This window comes from Stegastes partitus, unplaced genomic scaffold, assembly GCF_000690725.1.
Source record: "Stegastes partitus isolate 25-593 unplaced genomic scaffold, Stegastes_partitus-1.0.2 Scaffold132, whole genome shotgun sequence".
NCBI lineage: Eukaryota > Metazoa > Chordata > Actinopteri > Pomacentridae > Stegastes > Stegastes partitus.
The window spans coordinates 4,579-16,605 of NW_007577863.1; the positions used below are offsets into that span (position 1 = coordinate 4,579).

Genomic DNA, 12,027 nt, shown 5'->3' on the forward strand with positions numbered 1-12,027 from the left:
CTATGTTTTCTGCGTAGTCCAGGAAAAGAAAGCTGTCGCTTCGTAGCACACCCCTCAGTGCTTGATAAACCACCAGGGAGGCTTGACTCTGTTTTAACACCCATCATTTGAGAAGCACACACACAAAACATGCAAGTAAGTTTGGCATTGGGAGTTCATAACGTGCCATCATAACAGCACAGCACCCAAGCAAACAAGAGGCCGTGATCGTATAGTGGTAAGTACTCTGCGTTGTGGCCGCAGCGAATCCGGATCACGGCAAGTTTTGCAAAACTTCGTATCCTTATGTTGCTGATAAAAGTTATAATATGTATTAGATCAAGATCACAAAATTCAGCAAGAACGACGGTGGTCAAGCAAGTTAGAGAGTGAATAATTTGAGGGAGCGGAGACATAATAAAGCAGAGACATTAAAACTTACTTTGCGATTGTTTCACACTGGTTTTTTTCTAGTGTACAAATATAAATGGACACATCTCTGCACAACCCTGTGGGAAGGTGTGAGTTTTGTGTGAATACAGCCGAAGCACACGCTGCATATCGTGCCCTGTGTGCTCTTTGTGTAGCTCAGTCCTGCTGTCAGTCAACGGCAGACAAAGACCTGCTGCTCTGTTGTTGCACTTGCTGACAGACTGACTGTGATCATGACATAGTCTGTTTCCAAAAACCTTCTTGGGGACTTTCCTGCTTGTCCTAGCTTCAGACGCTACATATACAGAAGCACGGCGAAAGCTGCAGAAGGCACAACAAAGCGGAAGGAAAAACATATGGGCATTTTGAACTGTTTTTGGGCCTCGTTGGCGCAGTAGGCAGCGCGTCAGTCTCATAATCTGAAGGTCGTGAGTTCGAGCCTCACACGGGGCATCTGTTTTCATACATGTATTGTTTCTCCTGGAATCCTGTGCAGGGACGTGTGCAGTGGGGCAATGTCATGGTGCGTAAGGTGTGTTAGTAATTGTGTGGTGGCTCGTGGCTCAACACAGTCATGAGTGTTTTGCATTAAGTGCTGACTTTTCAGAGCTCTGGCTACAAGGTTGACAGTGCAAGACAGAAGGGAACATTCTGCAACGCCCCAGACTACAAGTGTACCTGCATGAAAAACCACTAAATTCGACATCTTTGACTTCTCAAATCTTTCTCCGCAGGCGCAAGTCATCCTTATTTTCTTGCGTGAGCCCCCGTGCGTTCTGGCTAGATCAGTCATTTCATCACTTTCTCAGCACCGGCTTATCGATAAAAATCCAATATGTGTTATCCTGCTATGCTGTTGCGCCAAAGCAAAGAAACTGTAAGGCTAGAAGTTTCTAGGTGTGACTCCTAGCTCGCTCAACAGTCACTTTCGCTTATCCAGTCTGCAGCATTTACAGTATATTGCAGGATTGTTATGCATGAAAGGAGTTGTGTAAAAGGTTCCTAATGGGACCAAACATTGCACACACATCATGGGTATACCATAGATGATTTTCAATTGTTTTGTCAACTGTTGTCAGTTGTTAGGCTCGCTACGTTCTGTGATCACCCACATAAAACGGGAAACTTTGCTCAAGAGGAAAAGGTTATTAAAATGGATAACTCAGAGAAATATAAAAATGTTTCACAATTGCATTTTTTTTTTACTTCTAAGATATGGGTAGTATGTTTAAGGAGCAAGAAGGAAGGAAAAATGTCGCAACATCTAAAAATAAAAGTGCACATGAAAAACCATTGATTGAGTTCTGGGTCAAGCTGGTGAGCTCCTTCTGAGCTCCCTTACTTTATGGTTTGACTAGTCATTTGATCACTTTCTTTGCACTGGCTTACCAGTTGAAAGACTAAATTCGTTGTCGTGCAATGATGTAACAATAATGTTATAACCACCAGGGAGACCATGGGCTTGTGATGCAATGGACAACGCGTTTGACTACAGATCAGAAGATTCATGTCTGACTCCTGGCTAGCCAAATGAACAGTTTATCTAGTCTGCTACAGAAAAAAAATATGCATGAAAGGATTTCTATAAATGGTCAAATCACAGTCGAGCTCATGCTTTTTTCCTTACTGTGTAACAAGGGAAAATTACGTATGAAAGGAGCTGTGTAATATGTTACTGTTCTTTAACATACTAAAATTCAGCTGAACTTCCGACCAGTTCTATTACAGTTATACACAACTGAATGTACGAAATATTAGTTATATTGCATGGCCACATCCAGGAAAATTGGGGGGTTGTGTTGGAAGAATTTAACTCATTTTGTGATCACATCACACATTAAAAACAAATACCATATCTTTGAGCGATGTTAAAGACTAAGTGGGCTCATAAATGACCACAATGAAAATGTTGCAAAACAAAAAAATAAAGGGGGGTACCACATCTAGTCTAGAAATCCAAACATAAATAAGGACACAAAAACAAACCAAAAAAAAGTTGTGTGTGCGTGCATGCGTGCATGCGTGCATGCGTGCGTGTGTTGTGTACCTGCAGCATTGCCATGCTGTCATCAGTCTTGCCTCTTGATGCTTCCAATTGCGCACCTTCGACCATCAGTCGGGCTTGAATATCATGGTCTCCCCATAGCACACATTCATCAAGTCCCTCCTGCAACACCCGAGCTACCTCCTCATTCATGTTCTTACCTATAAAACACACACACACGCATATAAAACATACATACATACAAATTTGATGTGTAATAACTATTGCTATTGTTAATTTACTAACCTATATGCAGCCATTGATTTGATTACTTAGCAATTCTGGACAACATATGAGAAAATGTCAAAGAACAACATAAAGCTGTCCCATGTAGTTTTTCAAATATACACCTAGTTGTAGTTTGGGTAGGCGGGGAGATAACTAACTTCATTTGATGTTTGTAATCCATATGATACTATACAAATATTTTTAGCCTATAATACATCCCTTAGGATATAGAGGCAGAGCAGCTAAACACATAACCAGACCTGGGAAAAGAGCAGCAGTGCCAGGTACATCAGCAGTCAGGCTGTGGACTAGAGCAAAGCGGCAGCGCAGCCACAGAGATACTCCAATTCTCTCACTGGACTCAACAGTTCTGGGACAGTCTCCATTCAGGGTGTCTGACACACTGTTATCTTTCGTGTCCTTTAGACAGGATATAACACACATAAACACATACATACATACACACCATGTACAACAAATGAGCATTCAACTAGTTCACTGTGGTCATATACAGATCTTACATTACAGACTGACTGTATAACATATCAGCCGCTAATATACCTAAAGGCACCACTGTTATGTTATTGTCTGCTTTTTTATTGCCAGTGGTTCTTTTGGTCACAGTGTTGTAATGTTTTTGACATAGTACACAGATCACGAACACATGTGCTTCAGAAAATTGACAATTTTGATTCTACAACTAATTTATGTAAACATGTTACCTGTTCACTTCCAGCCCGGACATGTGATAACTCCTGTACGTGTTTCTGAGAACCAGGTATGGATCCTCTTACAATCACAGGTGATGTCTGCAGCAATACTAAAGATGAAATTGCCATCTCAGAGCTGAGGAAAAACATTAAAATGTTTAGCATACTTGGGATGTACAAACATAAGCATATAAACACATGCACAAAGATTTGCATGAGGTCGTTGTACCTAAGTGCAGCATGCCCTTGTTGTAGGTAGAGGTCTGCCTTTAGAAGATTGGATTCTATTGTTTGTTCCAGGTTCTCCATTTGATTATCAGAATGAGATGTGAGCTCCTGCGAAATGGATTGCAACAAGGAGGACGCTCCTTCTAGCAAAAGGAACTACAACACAGGAGATGACAAATATGCACAAATATTATGAACAAAAAATTGTGTACATTAATGTTAAGGTAAGTGGTAAATGCAGAGAGTACACTAAAATAAATACATATGATAGATACACCAAATAAAGATCTACTGCAAATCATGGTAACTTGTTTTTTGTCAAGTCGTCCCAAAGCTTGTTGACACTTGCCCCAAAAGCAACAATCTATTGATTAGCTTTGAATCTAGAATTGGAGTGCTATACAAAGTAGCACTGAGCATTTAAAATTGAAAATGTGTTGACTTGACTGTCGTAAATTCCCGGGTCTCTGACATTTTGGCTAGATTTCTGCAGCTAACCTCATTATAACTTGTTTAACCCTGATTGTTCGTATAGAACAGGGTATTGCACAAGGATATGCAATTCACTGTAGTCATTCCTACCGTTAAAAATACGATGTGACAGATTCTGATAACTATAGACCTGTTTCTGTCCTTAGTGTTACTTCTACAATGATAGAAATATTAATTACTATTTTAAACAATACTTTTCCAGTATTTTATTCAGTTACATGGGCTTTAAAAATTTCTGCCAGGCTTTAGAAAATCATATTCAACAAATATTCCTTTACCCAAAAGACTATATAAGAGAAAAGATGGATGCAATAAAGACATATACAGTTGAAACCAGAAGTTTACAGACAATGTATAAAAAGACACATAAGCTTTTTTTTTCACTATCTGACATTAAATGTGACTAAACTTGTTTTAGATCAGTTAGGATTACCAAAATTATTTCTATTTTCTAAATGCCAGAATAATTAAAAGAAAAAAGAATTCTCTCTCTCTCATTATTCTATCATTTAGCAAATAGACATATTTTTAGTAATCCTAACTGACCTAAAACAGGGAAAGTTTAGTTTGATTTAAATCTAAAATAAATCAGACTGAGGAAAAAAAAAAAGGATATATGTTTTTTTAAACAGTGCATGTAAACTTCTGGCTTCAGCTGTAAATGTGAGTTGGAGTTCTCTCTCATTATGTCAGAAAAACCCAACGACAAACAAGTTAAAAATCCCCACTAGATCTTACCTTAATTCTTTCTGGGGTTAGTTTCTCCTTCCCAGTATCAAGAGAGAGAATTGTTGGTTTCGCTGTCTTTAGGCAAGAGCCCTCAGTCTCCAGGCTGTCCTGCTCGTGGTGTTCTGAGTTCACCAAACAACTTGTTGTGCTGGCCTCTTCTTCAGCAGAAACTGAAAGAAATTTCCAACTTGATCATAAAAAGATATTTGATCCACAGTGGCTCATTCAGAATAATATAAAACTAGTTGTGAATGAAGTGTATGCAATCACTTACTACGCAAACAAATCATGTTACATACATGTTATGATAATAATGACAAATATAGTGGAATTTCATAGTCCAGGGTTTATGCAAAAGAATTACATGGACTCAGAAAATGTAAAACGACCTTTAAGACCTTTATATGAATCACAAAATAATAAACCTTGCAGATAAATAGCATAATTATCTCAAGAAGACACATAAACCCCTTGACTATTGAAGGTCTGGAAAAAGCAGAACAAGATCATGTTCCTAAGCAAACTAAATGCATTATCAGTCAGTTGATATTATATTGCTCTACCATAATGCTGTTTTATAAACTGCAGAAACATTTGCTTCAAAACACTCCCAAAACGTAATAAAACCAACATAATTAACAGAGAGATCGAGTACCAGCATACAGACCTGGCATAGGACGGCCATGTACGGAGTCTGCCAGTGCCAGGACTAGTTGAATACGAGCTAGGTTGAATCTGACACACAGTGTGGGTCCATACAGAGTCTGGACCTCTGGAGCCAAATCACAGTTCACAAGTTCTTCCAAAACCTAAACACAAGCACCGCATACAAACAAATTCCATTCAGAAGAAACCATTTTAGTTGGCAAGTTAAGTGAGCATCTATATGAATGTGTGAAGTGTGGCATTTAAATAAAGAGACTAATTCTGTAAATCAACATTATTTAATTAAATTGTATATAAATTGAGCAGACTGAAACTACCAGAGGTTGCTTCACCGTTAGTCAGTGTATACCACATGGTTTGCACAGCCACACTATGGTTCAACTTACTTAAGCCACACTTCATATATGTTGTTGTATAAAACATACAGCGAAAAGAGCATCATTAAGACAGAGAACAGATCCACATAGCATTTTTTGTCTTGTGCTTGAAGGGTGCTTTTGTATGCAAATGTCTGTGATTTTTTTGTACGTCGTAGACCAAGGATGTTCCTGAATACTATAAACTATGGCAACATGGGTCTTCCTTTTAGAAATTATTTGTATGACCTTCTTCCACTGTGAGATTTCATTTTACATCTAGATTATCCTGACAGAATTACACTGATGAAATGCCCCGAGAGCTACAGAAATCCTATAGAATACATACCTCCACATTGTCCAATAGAGATTTGTTGCTGTAGAACGTCTTCACAGGCTGCACAATAAACAAAATGTTAATACAAATCATGGAATACATGAACAAAAAAGTTTCTTGCAATATTTCTGTGCAGAGGCAGCACTGGAACAAATGATGTGTAAAGTTGGCAGAGGTAGACTAATGTTTCAAGATCAGCAGTAGCAGTAGCAGGCGCGCACACACACACACACACACACACACACAAAGAATAGAATAGAACATGTCAATAAAAGTGAGATATAAGACTTTGTGTAAATTGGCAAATTGGCAAGGGACCCTTCAGAAAAACAATCATACTTGGAGACTGGCTTTGGAGATGTAATGTCCATATGGCAGAAGGACACCTATTCCTTGTGTGAGTTGAACTGCCTCCTTCATAGCTTCAGTGAACAGACACAGTTCAGTAAGGACACGCATCTGCAAAAAAAAAACAAACAAAAAAAAACATCCAGATTAAAAACTCCACCATGAGAGAAAAACATTCACATGTAAGTATATGAGACTATAAAAACTGAGACCTTAAGTATTTTGGCCTCAACAGTGCGTTGTACATCTCGGCACACAGTCCCCACAAAATGTAGGTAAAGGGCTAGTATGGGCAGCAGCTGGAATTACAAAAACAACCTTACTTTAAGTCGGTTACTTAACTTATGCATTGCAGTTCAAAATGAGGGCAGGGGGACAGTGTTTATGTGGGTACCGTAATGTAGTAGCCTGTGGTGAAAAGCCAGTGGCAAACAAAGTTAAGACTTGTTACAGTGGCGCCAAGGGGAGCCCTGTGGGGCTCAGAAAAAAGGTCAACTCCAGAGAGCAGTTCATCTCCAATGCTGTGGGACACATACTGGAGGTCGGCCTGAGGTTGAGCCATGGAACAACACAGCACACACTAAGGAAATCAGCAAAATACACACAAGCATGTCAAAATAAATACATACGTAAATACAATTAAAAATGCATCCCAGTCATGATAGCAAAAATATCTCCTGTCATTTCCTAAATGGTTAATTAGGCAACAAAAGGAAAAACCACACTCTGTTTGTAAGAAGAGAGATCAGCATCCTCTAGAAGTACTACCTTAAAGAGGTGAGCAGATAGGAGACAGCACTTGGTCCGCTGACTGATATCAGAAGTTAAGATATACCTGGAGATCAAAACATATCTCTTAAGAACAGGTACAATTTAAAGGCATATATTTATATACAAAAAAATACACCAAACCAATATTAAACCTTAGTGTAACCTACTGTGCTATCTTAGCAGTGAGCACAGAAGCCTGCAGACATCCCCAAATGCCAGCCTGTTTTAGGGTTTGTTGCAGGGAGCCACTCCCAAAGGACATGCCATCCCATTTCTTTACAGCACCTGAGCTGTGTAAGGCACAATCTACAGCTTTACTCCAGCATGAGTGTGCCGCGCTGGAGATAAAACACAGGCAAGAATGGTATTATTACAAGAATAAAAGAAAAATCTTGACACGGTCAACTTAGATATCTTTGCTACGTAGCTGCTGGTAAAGGCATAGAATAAAAGACTTGCTTCAACACACACACACACACACATGCATGCATATAAAACAGATAACGTACCGTGTGTTTCCATTGTAGAACTGCAGGTTTCCCATTTCATGCAGTGCCAAAGCTCTTAGAGAGTCATGACTGTTAGCCTGGAGATACTCTGAAGAAAAGTTGAATAAACATGGAGGAGACAATAAGATTTCTGAGACCCACAATTCATTCTATGCTTGTCTCTTGTCATTTAATCTGCTGCAACTCTCTGCAAAACATTCCAGTGTTCAGCCTTTAACCTATTGACAATTTGACAAAACTTGTTCACGTAAAGTGTGCTATAAAAGTCTCTCTGGGTGCTTTGAATGCATTTTGTGTTCTTACCTATGGAAATGGAGTATGAAGCAGTGACAGTCGGCATGTGGTCAGGGCTGATAGGAAGGCTGTAGATGGCATTTGGAGTACTGTAGTCCTCCTCAGACAGATCAGAAGGCTGGATATTCGGAGTGGGTATAACAAAGGGCCTGAAATCCACCAGGCTTGCCGAATGACTGAGACTTCTGCTGCGACAGGGCTGCAACTGTGCCATAAAGCCTCAAGATGGGAACAAGCAGAGAAAACAGTACAAGTTTTAAACAGGTTTTCTATGAGAGAGAGTGTGTGTTACTCAAGCAGCACTAAACTCACAGGGCTGTGTGTGTGCCAGAAGCAGACAAAGTAATGAGCGACTATGCTGGAAGACGTGAAGAGAATGAGGTCTTTTCTCAAGAGCTTGATGATAACAGCTCAGTGAGTCTTCCACATCCAGAGGAACGCACACAAGGGACATGGAGCATTCTATCTCTGCACCTTAGACACATGACATGTACAAATGAAAACATTTACATCAAACACAAATTATCCACATGTATTCGGCCTCTGTGCTTTTATTCTAAGTAACATTTTGGCAAGTTTGCACAATTTAAAACCCAGTAGCTTGTAGTTGCTATTCCATCTACCATTCTTATGCTATATTATGATATTTGGTGGGCAGCTGTCCCAATTTACTGTTGCATACAATCAATTATTTGTGGGACCAAATCTGTTAAATATTTTAGTTTGCACAACTGAAGCTGTCTGGCTGTTCAAACCTTTGAGTGCAGCTGCTTCTCGATGTTTGGAGTTTTTAGGTACTGCTTTTTTGTGAATAGGAACTTGCTGTGCAGACTGAGGGGTCCACCCACTGAGCAGCTGGCAGCCTGCATAACTTCTGTAAGTTACCTGAAAGGCATAAAACAAAGCATCACATACATATAGATACAGTACAATTTAAACAATGCATAAGCTTACACAAAAGACACTAATGTAGCAGTTACTGCATTTTGACCAGGACATAACTAACAAGCATGAATAAGTTTCTCTTCTGTCTTGAACAGAACTCAAAAGTATAGAACAGTTGTACTGACATGGTTTTCCCTAGTTACATTTTGGTTTTTACTGTAGTATCATACAATGCCTAATCATACTTCTGTGAGGGTACATGCTACCTCCTTGCCAGTGGCCTTCAGTGTCTTGACATGGTGTGGTTGTGGGACTGCAGGTCCCCCGAAAGTACCAATTCTTTCAAGCAGTCTTCTCTGAGCATGAACTAGCAGAGGAGTTACAATCAAGGAGTAACGTTCCCTGAGAAAGACAGAAAAAATAGAAGGACACACTGTGGAATTTGCTAACATTTTGATGTATGTGGACAAACAAAGCAAGCCAATGTCAGACACTGGTGGATAAATATGCAAATTCTTACATGAAGCTATTTCTGAAAAAGAGGGCAATACTATCCTTTGAGGCCACACTTTTTCCAGAGAGGATTACATTTGCTGCTATTTTTTGTAAATAAATCACAGAAAAAGCTCATTTTCCTTCTGGATGTGTTCAAGTATATCACTTATCACTGGAGGCAGAGGTTCAAATGTTTGCTCATCCATGCTCTTATGTCAAAAAGACCAAAGCTCCCTTATTTAATTCATGTTAAATGAGAACACACATACAAAACCATGGACACGTACTCTTGGATGGTGCCCTGGATTAATAATGTTTTTTTGGATGTGTCGGGAAAATAATGCCTAGGTCATAAAAGAGATCTGTTTAAAAATCCACAGTATTCATTTAACACATATATGATTTCTGTATGCTTTGTTGTTGAGTTTTCTTTAATGTAATATGTTTCATGCTTCCTCTTTGCAACTAATTAAGTCTCAACACTGAAAAGCTCCACTCAGATTCCCTGTTTTAATAAGAAATTACCACTAATATTTGCTAATCCCTCTCTCTTCTAAATGCTTCTAATCAAAATCTGTCTTATTCACCGTGTGTATGAGTTGAAAAGTAAGGCAAAGTGGGCGAGGTTTTCCCATTTGCCACTATCATGGAGCTGCTCCAGAGTGTGCAACACCAATGTGCGAATCCAACGCATGTCCACCTGGGTGCTGTCGTCTAGTGGCGCTGTGAAGTGGAGACTGGACTCAAGTTCCTCCTCGGTCAAGTCACTGTCATACAAACTCCACAGCTGGTTACAAAAAAGACAAAAATGAATGTCACAGACATTACTCTGTCTTCATTTTGTGGCTGCAAATTTGTTATTGCTCATACGACAAGTTGTAAACTATGGGAGCCACAGCGCTAGGTGCCTAAACATCTCCACCCATTTTGCAATGTAGAAGTTTTGTTCGTAAAATGTTGTGAGCTTTTGACGAGCAGCTACATGTGTAAATAGCTGCATGTGACACTGACCCCTAGTTTGTTCAACATATCCATAATGAGGTCAGCAGCCAGCATCAGTAGCGGAGTGAAGATGGTGTGCAGCTGGTCTGCTGTGATGGGGGAGGGAGTTTCAGGCTGCGCATCCATCTGGACTAGGACAGTGATTCTGCAACTTTGGTCCCACATAGTCTGACACACATACTGCAAAGTGGTCCAGTGGCCGCCACGATGGGCTAACACCTTGGAAAGATTAAAAATAGACAAGTATAACACAATATTTATTTTTTTTTTTTTTTCATTTCATTTCATTTCATTTCATATTGTACACAAACAATACAAAGTAAAATGAAAAGCACACATACAACATGTTGCACACTTCAGAATATGCACACTAAGAGAAAGATTTGTGGTTTTCATACAGTGAAACAAAAAGACTGACTTTTTCTGCATGTCATGTGAAATGTACTTATGTGTAAGTGTATATCCATTGATTCTTCTACAGTACCATGGCTCTCCGAAGATGTACAGCAGCTTTGTTAAGGGATTCCAAGAGAAAGGCAGCAGTGCATCGCTGTGTCTCCATTTGCTTTTCCACAGTTAGAGAGCAGCCTTCTCCCTCCTCACAGCTCTCCTCTGTGGTACAGTCTTCAACTTGGACTGCTGGATAGAAGGTTCAGACAAGTGATAAAAGACACAATACCCAATAGTTTTTCCCAAAAAATTTTTAGAGTGCCACTTTCCTCACCCTCCTTTTTGTTCCAGTCTTTGTGTGCATTTGTCACATAATCCTGGACACCAGAGTGTGAGGAGTTGCTCTCCAAGACAACCTCATGTTTAGAAGACTGCTGTTTGTGCGAATTCCTCTGCACCAGGGTGCCAGAGTAGGCCAGAGAAAACACCAAGGGATTAAACTGGCTGTACCTGAGCAAAGCACAAGCAGTATATAAAATTCCAAACATAATTATGCAGCATATGCAGACATGTCCTTATTTTTACAGTAATCAATTAGGAACTTTATGTAAAAATACTTCATCACAGTATCTCACAGCAGATAACAAAAGGAACATGACAGCCAGTCACGCTTAGGACAAATCAGCAAATCATGTCCCTTAGTGTTCACATGCACTTGCTGTGACCTCTTGGGCTGCTTATTATCACAGGTGAATCAACAGTTCATAGAATAATACAGAAAAGGTGAAGTGTGCAAACCTGTGCTGCAGGGCTCCTCCATGGATCTGGTCCAGACCTTGATAAAACACTGCTATATGTGCCTGAGCCATGAGGTAGTTCAGGTGAGTTCTCCACACTCTCTCTCCACAGCACATGCTCCTCAGCTGAAGCTGCTTCTTCTGCCGCTGCACCATAGACGACATCATGGCTAGCAGGTTCTCCACAGCCTGCATCTCCCTGCATACACGTACCGAAAGAAGTCCAGTGCACATGTGAGAATCTACACATATAATTACATACCAACACTTGGCATCCCCAACAAACAGATAAACACGTAACTGTACCTGTTACTTTTCACTTTCTGAAGCATGCT

The 12,027-nt window shown here is 39.8% G+C and overlaps 1 non-coding gene across 1 annotated transcript; it reads left to right on the top strand.

Annotated features, from left to right (window-relative positions):
- Nucleotides 1-791: 791 nt before the first annotated feature.
- Nucleotides 792-864, top strand: trnam-cau (transfer RNA methionine (anticodon CAU)). The gene has a single exon. It is a non-coding gene; the product is annotated as a tRNA-Met (tRNA).
- The last annotated feature ends 11,163 nt before the right edge of the window (nt 865-12,027 follow it).